Genomic DNA, 15,245 nt, shown 5'->3' on the forward strand with positions numbered 1-15,245 from the left:
AAGGTTGCACTTAACTCACAAAGTGTAGGCTTTTTTCGTTGGCTTTTTTTTTTTTTTTTTGCACACATATTACAAAGACATACGTCCAGAATAGCTAGGGTGGCAAACTTGCAGCAGAACATGGAGTGGCAAAGGCTAAGGGTTCTTGGGTCACATAGGACACTCCTGCACAACAAATCATAGACTACTTTCCCCCCTCCCCCCCCCCCCCCCTCCCTTACACCCAGATCTTGATGCTGATCTGCCTACTGGAAAAATTTGCATGTATTCAAGTCATACGAGCTCACAAACGTTTTTCATTGCATTTAATTCAACTTGAAAAGTAAAACGATAATACGTCACTACTGCAAGGCTGAGACAACGTCGCAGAGTTAAAACAATATTTCGGCTGGCCTCAGGTTTAGATGTTACTAAATTATAAAAATGAAATTACAATATTATACAATGGTGCCGATGTTTGTCTTATATTCAATAGCTGTTACGTTCATTAAAAGTTGTTCGTTTCGCTCATATAAGCTCATTAAGGTCGAGGAATAAGACACATTCTCATCAAAGCTTACCACATCAGCTTTTCAGGTCACTTTCCAGCAAACAAATGCACATCTCCTGGTCATTTTGAACGCCTGGACGACTCAAAAATTCCTGAAATTCACCCTTTAAGTTGGCCATAGTACTAATTCGAACATTCGAAGTCAACTCCACTTCAATTCAGCGAAACACCTAATATTAACGGTTGTGTAAAGGCTACAAAATCATCAATATTCGGGCTAGCACGATGGACGCATTGAGTAGTCGGCTCGCACTGACTTTACGGTTACTATTCCAATATGGCGTCCGGCTCGGTTACTATTCCAATATGGCGTCGGGCGCGGTTACTATTCCAACCTGGCGTCGGACTCGGGCGCTCTCGTTCGGGCCGACTAATTACGAGCAGTGTCTACATCTGAGTGAGTGAGTGAGCGAGTGAGTGACACATTTGCATATTGGAGTCTAGCATGTAAGCGCTCCAATGCCTGGGAGAGAGTGCTCATCTCACAGCTGTTTGACGGATAATAACAGGAATTAAAAAATAAGTAAATATACGTTTGTTTGAATTTTATAACTGGAATCATTCTTTATTGACCAAACGTAGCCACTAAACATGGCTGGAAATTGACCCTGTTTGCTGGCTAACTGATACCCGGCCTAAGAGATACACGCGTATGGAGGAAACATTAGTTCTAAAACTAACGGCAAAAAAATAGATAAAGATAGAGTTAAGTTCTTAAAAATAGCATTTAATAAACAGTTTCTTGCACGCTGTTAGGATGACTCCAACAGAAACGACAATCACCTCTCGATACGACCATCGTCTCTCGCGAAAATAAGCAGCATTATTGAACGTAACATATAGTAGTATTAAACAAGTTCTGTGTATCGTAGGAACGCAAAGGTAACACAGATTTTTAACATTACAAGAAAATGAAACAATACAAGAAGAATATTTCCTATTTGGAAAACAACGACCCTTGTGGCGGCGAGGTGTCAGACAGAATTGTAAATCACAAAATTTTGCATGGTAAACGCATGAATATTTCAGATATTTTAATGCCATTACTTAAACTCTTAGTACAGAAACCGAGGTACGAAAAATGCTTAACGTGTTAAGAACAACAAGGGAACGACCAAACATTGCAAATCACCGCTTGCTCGATGCACTTAGCGGTTCAAAATTCTCCTATGATATATATCTATTGATTACTTTCTATTGAAGATCTTTTTCCCAGTGCATAATAAATTTAGCTCACGTGTACTGAAGATTAAAAATTGCCAGACACTTAACCATAGTTTGCTAATGAAATGATGCAAATTAGTTCATTAAATTATAGACAGGTGATTAAAATAATTTGTTTTCAAACTAAGGGAAATGATATAATCAAAAGTGTGCAATTCCATTTTTATACAAATCATCATGGAAACTAGCAAGCAAAGCGCAAAACGCAAGAAAACCTTGATTCAGTTGTTGTCACGAGAAACTACTGCAGAAGCTAAGGAACTTGAAAGCAAAATTGTTGGACCAAGATAAATTGGAGTCAACGGTAATTTAAATGCAGGACAAACAACTCCACCATTGGGGGATGAGCACGAGCCGACAAGGCAGGCAGAGCCGCATGGGGGATGTAAAGAAACACTTCTGTGATAAAAACAGAACATTTACACAAAATGGATTAGAAAATGCAGACACCCATTTATTTATGAAAAACAAATAGCAGCGTGCTATTCCAATGTTTGAAAACTTATTGAAATTTGAATGTTTTAAATTTGTTGTCCTTGTTTAATTCTGATGAGGTGGGATCTTTTCTTTTTTTTTTTAATTTATACGGGGTAGACAAAAAAATCGAAAAATATTATAAAAAAGCAAGCTCTATGAAGGAAAACGCACGTGTCATGGAGGAGTGAAGACGTGTTTGCAACTATCCGCAGAAATTTTACTACTTTGCCTAATATTCTGTTCATGGATAAGCTGAATTCTACTGTTGAAAGTAATTTGAGAAGTCCAAAGTTACCTGACGTTTTTGTGCGTTTGACTGGGGCAAAGGAAAGGAAAGGAAACAAAGTTCCAGCTGCGACGACACCATTCTCGAAGCTATCGTAATGGCGGAAGGTTTGGCCGAGAAAGTCGACCTTATCTTAGCTAAACTGTCCAAGCTTGACACGCTAGACGAGATTGAACTTCGTCTGAACAACCTCTCTACTTCTGTATCTAGCATCGAAATGTCCATGAGCCAACTTGAGAAAGAAGTCTCCGTTCTCGACTCAAAAAACCAAGACTATCAACAAATCGGTAGATGAGTTGAAAGAAAGTTTATGCTTTTGTGAAGACGATATTTCAGATTTGAAGAAGAATGCCTACGACATCAAAGATAATTGTTCTTCGAACATCGACGAACTGCCCAAACAGATTCTGTATTCAGAAACCTACAGCAGAAGAGAGAAATTTAAATTTGTAGGCATCCCAGAAAAGATTACTTCAAATGACATCTCTGATGCCCGTGAAGGATCAAGCGAGGACACAGCGGCAGTTATTTACAAGTTTATGGCAGACGAGCTATCGATGACGGAACCACAGAAGAGAATTGAGTTTCAACCCATTCATCGTCTTGAAAAACCTAACAGAAAGAGCCCAGGTCCAATTTTGGCCAGATTTCTTCGCTGCTCTGACTGTCAGGAAGTTTTGGAGCTGGCGCGAAGTAAGTTAAAGGGTACTAACTATGCTGTGTATGAAGACATTCCTAAGGAGTTGTACAATTTGCGTAAGGCCCAAATGTCTAAATTTAAGGAGGCGAAGCGAAGAGTTTTAAAAGCGATTTTTAACAAAGCTCAGCCCGACCGTCTATATCTTAGTGGCAAATATATCCCAGCAAACGATCCATTTTTCTGACTCAGTTTTCACTTTGTTGTTGTCTTTATTCGAATAGCTATTCCTGTAAAGTGCTTTCCATAATTATGCAAGAGCTGTTTTTTTTTTATTTTTAATTAACAATGACGTAGGCAGGTATTTTTCAATAGCTGTTAGTGCTGCTGGGCGTACATGACGCCTGGAGAGGATGACGCCCTTACAACTTGTCTTGGGGCAGTGGGTATGTATATCGCTGTACGTTGTTGTGTGTTTTGTTTCGTGTGTGTGCATAAAGGTTTTAGAATTTCAGAATTTCAATAGGCGTGTCAAGTATTGTTCGCTAGGCTCCACTTTCAATTGTTGTAAGATCTTATTTATAACACTTTTACTTGAAAATGGCTAATTTTAATTTTAAGCTGTTGTCCTTAATGCTCGAGGGATTCGTGACTTTCATAAACGTAAAACAATTTCAACATGGATAAAGAAACAAAAGGTTGACATCGCTTTTCTGCAAGAAACCTACAGTTCCCAAGAGACTGAAAATCAATTTTAGCTGCAATGACGAGGTAAAATGTTGTTTGCGCACGGCACAAATCATAGTAAAGGTGTTCTCATGCTCAGTTTCCATGAAAACCTCCAAATTGATATCAAGCACGTGCTGGGGGATAGCGAGGGCCGATATATCTTTGTGGAAGCTCTCGTTCAAGATGCACCTTTCATTCTCGTAAATTTATATGCACCGACGAGCAATCAGGAGCAATGTGTTTTCTTTGATGGTGTTGCTAATACTCTATAAAATTTGGATCTGGACCGTAACTGCCAAATCATTTTTGGTGGCGACTTTAACGCCATCTCGACCCCAGTCTTGATAATTTAGGAGGAAGAATCGAGTCCAAGCCATCTGTCAAAAAAATCAATAAGATAATGACAGAAAATGACCTCATCGACATTTGGAGAATTCATAAACCTGAAAAAAAGGAGTTTACTTGGACGCAGAAAAAACCCTTAGTAAGACGACGCTTGAATTACTGGCTCGTTAGCACGGAAATTCAAGATGATTTAACCGAAACAAATATAATTCCTGCCATTAAGTCGGATCACTCGGCAATTACTCTAACGCTTAATAGTTTAGATGAGCAAAAATTTGGTCCTTCTTATTGCATGGAAATTCAACTCTAGCCTTTTAGAGGACGCTTCTTATATTCAACTCATCTCTTCGAATTATCCTGAATGGCTTGACGAATTCAAAGATGTTAATGACAAACAGGTCTTATGGGACTTAATTAAATACAGAATTAGACAAGCATCAATTAAATACAGCAAGCAAAAAGTTAGAGAGCGCAGAGCCCGTCTTGCGACAGCTGAACAGAAAGTTAAGCAATGCGATTTGTCGTGTAATAGTGATCCTTCAGAAAAAAATATGTACGACCTTGATGCTGCGAAATATGAATATGAACTATTATTCGACTATATTGTGCGCGGTAACATAGTGAGATCTAGAATCAATTGCTATGAAAAATGCGAAAAAAATTGGAAATATTTCCTTAATCTAGAAAACTCAAGATCCGGTCAAGCTACCATTCGCCGGCTTTTTGATTCTAAAGGAAGAATATCGGTTAATCCACAATCCATAATGAAGACAACAACATTCCGATTCTAAGGGAAGAATCAATGATGGCTTGTGAAGGCAAGCTTTCGCTCGTGGAATGTTATGAAGCTCTGCCAATGTTTTCAAATGGTAAGGCTCCCGGTAATGATGGTCTTACGGCCGACTTCTACAAAGGTTTCTGGAACTTACTAGGTCATCAACTCACTGATGCCTTAAATTATCCCTACGAGCATGGTGAATTATCTAATTGACAAAAACAAGCTATTATTAGATTGATCGGCAAGAAAGATAGAGACAGGAGATACATTAAGAATTGGCGACCAATCTCCCTTTTAAATGTCGATGTTAAGATCGCCGCCAAGGCCATTGCTATACGCTTAGCAAACGTTTCACCAGCGATTATACAAGTTGATCAATACGCTTATGTCAAAGGCAGAACGATATTTGATGCGGTTCGCACAATTGACGATATCATGGAATACACCAAAATTAAACAAATACCTGGACTTATGGTTGCATTTGATCTCGAAAAAGCCTTTGACTCACTAAGTTGGTCTTTTTTATTCAAAGCATTAAATTCGTTCATTTTGGTAAATCGTTCATTTCATGGGTTTCCGTTTTATACTGCAATATATCAAGCTGCATTCTAAACAATGGTTTTTCAACCCAAATGTTTGAAGTATGCAGAGGCGTAAGACAGGGCGATCCGCTGTCAGCGTACCTTTTCATTATTGCCCTTGAACTTTTGCTAATTAATATTCGGCACGACAAGAACATAAGAGGAATTATGGTGGAAAACAGGTAAATTAAATTAACAGCCTTTGCCGATGACCTGACGACATTTCTACAAGGTATTAAGTCCTTTGAACGCCTTTCCATCACGCTAGATAGATTTGGAATGTGATCTGAATACTGAGAAAACTGAAGCCCTGTGGTTTGGGAGAAACCATTACAACCCCTCACACATCAACATTGAGAAAATTAACAAACCTATGAAAATTCTAGGCGTCCATTTCACCTATGATTTGCGCAAAAGACAGGAACTAAATTTCGAAAATATATTGAAATCGCTATCGAAAACTTTGAAAAGATGGGAATGGAGACACCTCACTTTATATGGGAAAATTCAAATTGTGAAGACATTTGTCATACCCAAGTTTATTTTTCGTGCATCTCTCATTTCCCTTACAAAAAAATATTATTAAGCTAATCGATTCTACTATTTATAGCTTCATTTGGAAAGGTAAGGATAAGATAAAGCGCCTTGCTTTCATAAGCGACTATAAAAACGGCAGATTGAGAATGCCTCACATTCAGACAATGATCGTTACGCAACGTATTATGTGTCTTAGGAAATATACTGAAGATTATATTAGCCCTTCGAGGCAAATACTCTCCTTTTTTCTGAAAGATTATGGTGGTAACTGTTTCTCTTGCATTGCAATTTCAGTGTTGCTGACTTGCCTAAGCTGTCTTCCAAATTTCTATAGGGAATGTTTCGAAGTCTGGTGCAATCTATCCGTAAAACCCATTTTGTCCCGTGAACAAGCCTTAAATCAACTATTATGGAATAACCAATTCCTCTGCATCGGTGGTAAACCTATTTTCAACAAGACGCTCTTCTCAAAAGGTCTCATATCTCTTGCTAATATCTTAAAAAATAGTGGTAGCCTTAAACCTTGGACCTTTTTCAAAGCGGAAAGGCTAAATTTTAATGATTATTTGTTACTGTTTGGTCTCTTCAATTCCATTCCTCTCACATGGAAAAAGCTCATCAACTCCAAAGACGACACTTCAGCTGACACTTCAGCTGAAACTTCAGCTAACACTTCAGCTGACTCTCTGAATATCATGCTCAGGTACACTCTTTCCTTAAAAGATAGTACTCTTCCTCTTGATTCAATCACCTCCTCGAAATTGTATTGGAACCTTATAGAAATTATTCAGGTCTATCCTTCAGCACGGCATAAATTTGGTACCTTGTTTCAGAATAGTGCTTATCTTAATTGAGAAGTGATCTATCAAATTCCTCATGTTGTCACGCTTGACACTAAAACAAGAGTTTTTCGGTATAAATTACTAAATCGAATAATTTTTACCAACAAATCCTTATACAAAATGAAAATGATTGATTCACTCCTCTGCACTTTTTGCAAATTTTCAGATGAATCTCTCGAGCATCTGTTTTGTAGATGTGATTTCATTGTAGCATTCTGGATGTCTGTTGTTCTTTAGCTTAAATCCTTGCACATTGCTATCGATTCTCTAAACGACTGTGACATAATTTTTGGATTGACGCAAAAAAGGACTCATTGGTTGCTTTTAAATCATATTACCATCGCTGGAAAGCTAGTTATTTACCACAGTCGTCGGAAGAATATTTTACCATCATTGCGTCATCTCATGATAAAATTAGATCACACAGAATCCAATGAACTATCTATAGCCATAAAGAACAACCGACTTAAAATCCACAAAGGAAAGTGGAAGCCTCTTACTAATTAGAGACACTTATGTAGTGTTGTAAGCGTTGTAAACCTTATTGATTTATTTCCGTTTCGGGTGTTAAGTATAAGTAGTGTGAAGTAGTGTAGTATACAATGTGAATGTAAAAGTAGTATGTAAAGTAATTAAGTAAATTACTATGTAGTGTAGAAGTGTGTGGCAGTGTAACTTAATGAATGTAATGTAATTATAAAAATAAATAAATAAATAATAATAATAATAATAATAATAATAATAATAATAATAATAATAAGAGATATAGAGCTCTGGGCTGGTCCAACACCGGAAGTCCCCGATTCACGGACTTCCCGTCAAATCTGGCAAATCTGATTGGCTGAGAATACGAAACGAATACTGTGCGCATGCTCAGAAAATCGGGTCCGGCCAGAGCCCTCGATCCCTGCCGCAGGTCAGAAGGATCGCGGGCTCTGGGGACGAGAATGCTCTTCCTTCAGTTATGGTAGTACTGCGCATGGTACAACCAGTTCCGGTTCCGGTTCAAATCATTCATGTACCCAGTGGCGGCGCTAAGATCATTCTCTAGTTGTGTGGAGGTTCAGGAACTGGATTACACGTGTTCGGTTCAGGTTTGTGCGATGTGCAGTAGTACCATAACTGAAGGAAGTGCAAAAGGGGTGAGACTAAAGATATCTTACATCATCGTAGTGAGAAGGAGGAGATATTTAATACCGAAACCTTCGAGAATGAAACATGTGAAGTGTCTCTGTATAAAATGTGAGAAGTCAGGTTTATTATAAGCAAAATATACCAAAAACTAAGATCTATCGACTTAAAAATTGAAACAAAACTTGTTTGAAAAGTTTAGAATTTCCCTCTTTTTTCGGATGTATTTTAACTTGATTTGTTGTTTATCTCAAATGTCACGCTATCCGCAAAAAACAAAAAAACAAAGAAAGAACAATACAAAATCTTGTGAGTCATGTTTTAATAAGTTTGTAACTTGACTAAGTTAGTTCAGAGGGCCAATAACTAAAATCAACCAATTAGATTGCTCTATTGCCGGTCTAATGTTCTCTCAGTAAATGGACCGAGCGCTGTCCTGAATGATCCCGCGCGATCACTCTTGAAGCCCTCGTGATCGCTCTTGAAGTCCGCGTGATCACTCTTGAGGCCCGCGCGATCATTCTTGAAGCTGTTTGTTGCATGGCTTACGTTCCTGAAAGAACAAAACTAATCCTTTTCTTTTTCTTCCAACTCTCCTTCCCTTCTGATTTGTTTAACGTCAGACGGCTCCCAGTCAGAATTGCGCGCTTTTTCCAGTCCGTGATTGTGGGATTTGTTTTATATAAATACAAATATTTTCAGCCCTGTAATCTCTTATTAACCATGCATACTCGGGACCGTACTGGGAGAATATCAGCCCTCCGTCTTTCTTTTTTTTTTGTACGGACGTCGAGGCGTTCGATCCGTACTGTCAAGACCTCGGGCCGATATTCTACCAGTACTGTGCCTAGATCACAGTGACTCCCCATATATTAAATAGTGTATTCAAATGATGATGGAAAGAGGAAGTAACGATCATTGGGACAGTTGCTATAAGATAATTTTTCATATTCAGACTGCTGTACCATTCTTTTCAATATGTCCTCGTTTTAGCTTTTTGGAACTGTCAGTTCTAGTAGTTCTAAAGCAATCTTAGTTTTTTCGATTTTTTGCTTGCCGTAAACATGACCTCTCACACTGAATCAGCGGTAATTCTCAGTAAGACTTTGAACACATTTTACTCCTGAGGGCTCTGGCAATTTATCTTTATCCTTACTATGATAAAAGATATCTTTTTTTGCCCCTTTTACACTTCCTTCAGTTGCAGTACTACTGTGCGTTGCAAAAACCTAAACCTGGGTGAAGAGGTCCTTTACCGTAACTTCACGCTACCATTACGAAAATCTTTTACGATCCATGAGAATAAACCCAAGAAAAAGTAAATTGATTGCTAATTGAGCACGTCTTTGTAATTTTAAAAATCAGCTACATATTGCCCCAAAACATTTATTAATCCAATACTCAATTGTTTTATTATTATTACACAGTTGGGTAGGCTTTATGCATTCATGTCTCAAGGAAGTGATGAAGCGAGGCCACCTGGCATACGAGCTTTGGTCGAAAATAGCGACACCGTTTCAGCGCCACTTCCTGTCATTTCAGCTCTGCTAGCAATGCACTGAAACAAGGTCGGGTCAAATCAAGGTGTAACATTTTCAAATATCAGCCGATTAAGCCGGAGTGAGGTGACATTGAGCAGCCTTCAGAATACTTACTAAGGGTTCGCTGATATGAACCTTTATCCATACTACTTTGCATCAGTTACAAGAAGAAAGAAGACTTGATGCTTTTTCAAAAGAGAAAAATGGCAAGTCCTTCTTTTCGTTTGTCATTTGTCTGCTGCTAGATCCATGCAGAAAAGCAAGACAACAAAATATACCCAGAGATGTTGTCGTATTTCCCAGTTAAAGTACGCAAGAGTGCATTTATACTGTCGCTAGAAAGTATTTTTCATCACTTCTTGAGTTTTAAGTTGTTGCCGGGCAAATAGGCTGTCAACCACATGCCTGTTTATCTGGTTTTGTGGTAAACACTTCACATTTTGGACCTGCAAATTAGTTTCGAGTACGATTTAGAAACCAAAACTGTAAAGTTTGAACTTTATCCTTCCCGCACGATCACTTGCGGTTTTGAATTGTATTTCTTCAAGCAATCCTGGCTTCTAATTAGATGATCTGCACGAAACAATACGAATTAATTAAAACAGGTCACACTTGTGCCGCATGCCGCGGGATCCTCACTGTAAAATATTCACTCGCTAATTCAATTGATAAGTGAAGTAATTTTAAAAAAGTTCATCTACCTAATTTTCTTCTCTAGGGTTTCAAATTGTTGATTTAGTGCCTTGCTGTCGCTGTGTCTGCCTCGTCAATCTACAAAAGCGGTTCACCTGAGGAAAAGGTAATGGTTGAAGCATAACAACAGTCATGATCCATCAAATATTTTCGCTCTCGCGCGATTGGTCTAAACGCGTCCAGTGACCGAATATTCCCCAGCTAAAACGGAATATCCGAGAATACTCCCCGATTTTCGAAACTGCGCGTGTTGCCAAAAATATTTGAAGGATAATAAACACAATAGCCTCCATTTGTCTTTGAAAATATGCTCGGATATTTGTCCTTGGACATTATCTGTTCCTCGAAGCTCAAAGTTTTCCTCAAGCTTCGCTCTCGGAAACTGTTCGCATCTCGGAACAGATCATGTCCACGGACAAATATCCGAGCATATTTTCGCGCCAAATGAAGGTTATTGTTTATATATTTGCTTTATCTACCACATGCGTTTTCAATTGATGTATTTGTTCCTATCCAAGGGCACATGATTTAGAGATTAAGACTTAGCGGTGTATGTCAGTGTGATATTAGTTGCGAGAAGGTTGTCTGTTTTCTAATATTGATTGCTTTCATCGAACCTTCAAGACCACCAAATCCGGCAACTAGCTGCTCTGATCCCCTCACAGTATAATTAGATGAGTTGAAATACATGTATAATTCTTCGCTCCTCAGGCTTTGTAGGATTCACCTGCTAGTAATCCGGTGAAGAAATACAGATTACAATTTGAGACAGAAGATGGAAAAGAGGAAGAGGAAGAGCAGGAAGAGGTTGAAATTACCTAAAGAAGCAAACAGATCAATACATTTTAAGTCGCACTACAAAGATTTCTTTTAATTATTTGGTTTAGAAAGGTAAGATTTTATTTCAGTTGTTTTAAATCACAACTCTTTCAAATTATTTCAACGTGACTAAGCATGTTAAAGTGAGCTTGTCGATATGGAATAGCAACTAATAGCTTTAGCAAAGTTGTGATAAATTAATTGTATGTGTTTTCATTATATAATTACAATTTAAAAGAAAACACTGAATTAAACAAAGTTAAAAAAGCCTCTTTATGTGCCACATAATGTGTCCAAGTGTGACCCTACATATATTCTATATATACGACTGTTTCGGGATCATTTTTAGTCTTCGTCTCCTCCTGTAGGTTCATAAAGGTTTATTCGGTGTTCCTTAAAACCCAGAACAACTGGCCAGCTCAGAAACTGAACCGCAAAACAAGTTCTATAAGTTTCTCTGGGTATTGTAGAATCCCGGAAGAAAGGGCCTCCTCCCCCCTACAGTACGATTCTACCCCTGCGCCAAATCACTGCTCGTCGCCAAATTTGTTCGGTGTGCACGCAGAACTGTCTCCGAGATCATTTCTTTCTCAGTTGTAAAAAAATGTGTATCTTTTTTCTTCTCTGTAAAACGTTTTGAGTGGAAACAGGCAGAAAACCAAAAGCAGACTGCGGGGAATTATACTTCGTACAAGCTCTCACTTGGCCTTCACTACATGAATTCACTCTTTTCGCTTCACATAGTTTGTTTTTTGCTTTTGTTCTTTTGACTTTCAACTTGAGATTACGCGTGCAGAGGATGACCGTCTTTGGCCTGCAGTGTAAAGGATTCTATAACTCAGTTTCTAAGGCTTTTCCCTTAGAGAATGGGAGGGAAAAGTGAGAAAGCCTGGGAACGAAATTGAGGATACCGACACGAACACTGTGATGATTTCAAGTCTGTTTTTTTTTTTGCTTCTTAATTATATGATAAATTTCAAAATTAGAAGGATACTCAACCAAAAATAAACAAGGATGGTTGATTGGTAAGGCTTGAAATAATCGGCAATCATTTTTTTTTCTTCAAGTTCTTGTTCGTGACGAACTCATAAAAAGATGGGACAAAGAACTTGCCAATTTTTACAAAGAAATGTATGCCATGGGGGGCAACGCTTATCCCCTGGCGTACATTTCTTTTTCACTTTGGGATCCTATAGTTTTATGAGTTTGCAACGGATTCTTATGAAACATCGTAGATTTACTAAATTCGGCTTGGTATAATCGATCTGTGGAGGCGATTCTTTTGTCTGCAGACATTATCTGTTCGAAAAGGCTATCCCGTGTTATTATCCTTCAAATATGTTTCGCAGTTTTGACATTGCGGAATATTACTCGGATATTCCCTAGTTTTAGTTTGAGCATATCCAGTCAGGGACGGGCGCGCTTTGACCAATCGTGCGAAGGCGGAAATATTCCATGGATTACAAATCAATAATAGCCACCATTTGGCGAGAAAATAAGCCTGGATATTTGTCCGCGGACATTATGTGTTCCGAGAATCACCTTTCCGAGAGCGTAGTTTGAGGAAAACTGTAAGTTTGGAGGAACAGATAATGTCCAATTGCAAATATCCGAACATGTTTTCGCGCCAAATGGAGGTTATTATGCTTATTATCCTTCAAATATTTCAGTTTTTCTCAACGCGTGTTGTTTTGAAAATCGGGGAATGATTATCTCTCGAAGTCCCGAGTTTTAGCCGTAGCATATTCAGTCACGTGACGCGTTTAGACCAATCGTGTGCGAGCGAAAATATTAAATGGATTATAATGCGTCAAATCGGTAGTAAGGTCCATTTGTTTTGAGCGCGTACTACATATTTAATTGAGAAATAAACTGAGTACATTGGCGATTATTGAACAATTGAATATTGGTGTACTGCGGATGTAGACCAACATGGCGTTTTCATACCGGGATCCGTAAATTTCTGGGAAACATTTCGACATATACCTGAAGTTTGGGGAAACGCACAGGCCTAAACCTTGGAGAAGTGTCTCATCTAGTTTCATCTTCCATAGCATCACAATTTCTTAGCTTTTTTCACTGGATGGTTGTCGATTTATTTTTTATCGCGTGACGGTCAAAACGATCTATATATTAAAAAGAAAATGGGACGACCAAAAGCGACAGCTCCACAAGTACGGCATGCAAATAAATCTATCTAAAGAGCACTGAGGTACCTCGCACGAAGAACTCTTGTGCTTTTTCATGGAAGCCCGTGTCTATCAAGGACGCAGATATAACAAGTAGCGTACAGCTGTTCAGGGAAAAGTTCTAAGCGGGGCGTTTCCCAAACGAAAAATTTGAGGTCGACATGAGTCAATTAGGTATTTTGCGTAGTCTGTTTCACGTTTTTTATTGGTGCTATTATGCTTGAGGTACTGATCTTTAATTAAAAAACTTATGTCCATCTATAGACTTTTCATGGAGTCCACGCCACTCTTAACCTTTTGTGGTGGAATCAGTTTCGGTGCCGGGATTATTTGCGGTCCAATTTGGGGATCATTTGCGGGACGGGATTATTTGCGGACCAGTACAGTACGATGACCGTTTCTCGTAAATTTCTGTGAAAGTACAGCAAATACGAAAAAAGCTTCGCTCATTCGTGAGGTATTGTTCTTGCCACGTGAACATAAAATTCATATCCTCGAACTAACGTGCGATGTTCTTTTTATTGTATAGACATACTGTAACGGCGTTTTTGACGCTTTTCCGACGATGTCCGAAGATTCTTTAAAACTTGTCCGAGGGTCACACGAATATTCCGAATGTTTTCCGAAAATTTCCGAAGATTACCAAAGACTTTCGAGGAAGACTCGAAGATGTTTCGATCATACACCAACAAATTTAAGTACAATTTAACTTGATAGTGAAATTATCGATATCTTCACTAATGAAGATATGGAAAATACGCCACCCGAGTCTCCGATAGGGTTTCGCATGAAGTTTGATTTACGGGTGGTGTAGTTTCCAGTAAAACACTCGTGACTATATAACAAAAGATCTGTACGGCACGCCGGAATAACAACGACTGAATACAAATTTAAAAAAACCACAACGCTATATACAGAATTTTGAGCCAAAATAATAGACTTGATGAGGTTACATAATTAACAATAAGCGATTACATAACACGACGCGAAAAACTAGTCTACATTTAATCTGCACGGAAAAAGTACGCAAAAAATGAACTTATAAATGCAGAAACTGAACTGAACGCGCCAAGAAATATTTTGACTAAAATACAAACAAAGACAAAGCAAAAAAGGAGACGAATTAAAAAAATAACTTTCGTGGCTACAGCAAGGTTCCACGGTATAAAACAATCTGTTCAGAGAGATTTCCCAGAGAGGCTTATCAGGCTACGCAGAAATAGATACATATACAGCGTGGAAAACAGTAAGTCAGTTCTTGTATTTTCTATGTCTAAACCGTCTCTTTAATAATCATCAGTTTGTTTCCAACATTTACCGAAATCGTCGTTGACGCAACGTTCCGCTGCTGAACTGCTTGTCATTGGTAATGAATGTTCTTCGTTCTTATTATTGTTTTCTAGGTTGAACATGGACCACCTCAGTTTTATCTTCTCCTTGCCGTTAATCCTTTCGGTTACTACTACTACCTTTGGATTTGCGATCAAAGCAAACAATCCAACTGGAGAGGTAAAATAAAGAAGTGGCTTATGTTATTGCCTTTAATCAAACTCTCTGCTTGCAACCCTAAATGGCGTCTCTCTTGAAATTTCCATGGCATTTGTGGTCTGTTTTACGCCATGAATGAACTTGTAATTTTAACACGAGCATGAAAAATGTGAAAGAGCGTGAACATTGACTTCAACAAATCGAGGTGCTTGTTAGAATCTGATATTTAGCTGAAACCAGCGCTTACGTAAAGACTTTAGCAAGAAAGTAAAATTGAAACTGCCACAATTTCATTGAAATACATTAAGTTAATTTGCGTGCGAAAGGATTTTATTTATATTTTTAACACTTTGTAAAAGGTGAAAAACGTCTTTGCATGGGTTTGACACTAAACAATA

The sequence above is a fragment of the Orbicella faveolata genome, unplaced genomic scaffold (assembly GCF_042242905.1).
Source record: "Orbicella faveolata isolate gen_17 unplaced genomic scaffold, um_ofav_v1 contig_4, whole genome shotgun sequence".
Lineage (NCBI taxonomy): Eukaryota > Metazoa > Cnidaria > Anthozoa > Scleractinia > Merulinidae > Orbicella > Orbicella faveolata.